Raw genomic sequence first — 1,020 nt, 5'->3', positions numbered from 1 at the left:
ACAGAGGGAGGGAGGCCAGCGGAGGAAGAAATTGGTACGTTCAATTGAAAGCATGAAGGCCGTGGACAGTCATTTTTAATAATGTATTTATTTTGTTGTTGATTTTTTGAGACAAGGTCATGCCATGTAACTGGCCTGAACTCCCTATGCAGCCCAGGCTGGCCTCTAACTTGCAGCTACCCTCTGTCTCGGTCTCTTTTGTTCACAGTATACTTTCATTATCCTCCTAATGTCCGTGGTTTCTGTATTGACGGGCTTCCTCTTCCTGAGGACTTTGTAATTAGGTTCATTTCTGTTTTGTTTGTTTGTTTGTTTTCCTTAGTTGGCCTGGCTAGAGACATCACTTTTATTGGCCTTTCAAAAGTAGCCTCTGTTTATGTTGACCTCCTCCACTAATTTCCTGGCTTTACTCCCACTAGTATTTGTTCTGTTTCTGCTGTTTCTGGGCTTCTGTTTACTTTGGATTCGCTCGCTCGCTCTTTCTGCTCTGATGGAGTGGAAGCCTTGAGTCTTGATCTGCGGTCTTTTCTCACTCAGGCATCTAGTCTAGAACTTCCAGTGCTGCTTTCCCTGAATTTTAAACATTTCGAGTCGTGCTTTCATTTGACTCAGGATATTTTTTAATATCCTTTGAGCTTCCTCGCTGAGCCCTAAGTTATTAAAATGTATCTTGTGATCTCCAACTATTTGGGGATTTTCCAGGTATCAGTGATTCATTGTGCTTTTTTCTTCTCCCCTTATCTTCCTCCTTTTTTCTTCTTCCTTTTTTTTTTTTAAAGGCAGGGTCTCTTATAGTTAAGACCCAAACTCTATGCGTAGTCAATAATGACCTCATCCTCATCCTCCTGCCTCTACCTCCTAAACACTGGGATAATAGACATGCATTACTATGCCTGTTTTATTGCCCTTGGTGATTCATGTTTTAATTTAATTTAGGCATAACCTGAGACATACATTGTATGATTACTATTTTTAAGTGTGTTAAGGTGTTTTATAGCCTAGAATGTGGTTTATCTTAGT

Source organism: Onychomys torridus, chromosome 11, assembly GCF_903995425.1.
Source record: "Onychomys torridus chromosome 11, mOncTor1.1, whole genome shotgun sequence".
NCBI classification, from domain to species: domain Eukaryota; kingdom Metazoa; phylum Chordata; class Mammalia; order Rodentia; family Cricetidae; genus Onychomys; species Onychomys torridus.
The sequence above is the reverse complement of the archived record's forward strand: the minus strand, read 5'-3'. Positions refer to the sequence as shown.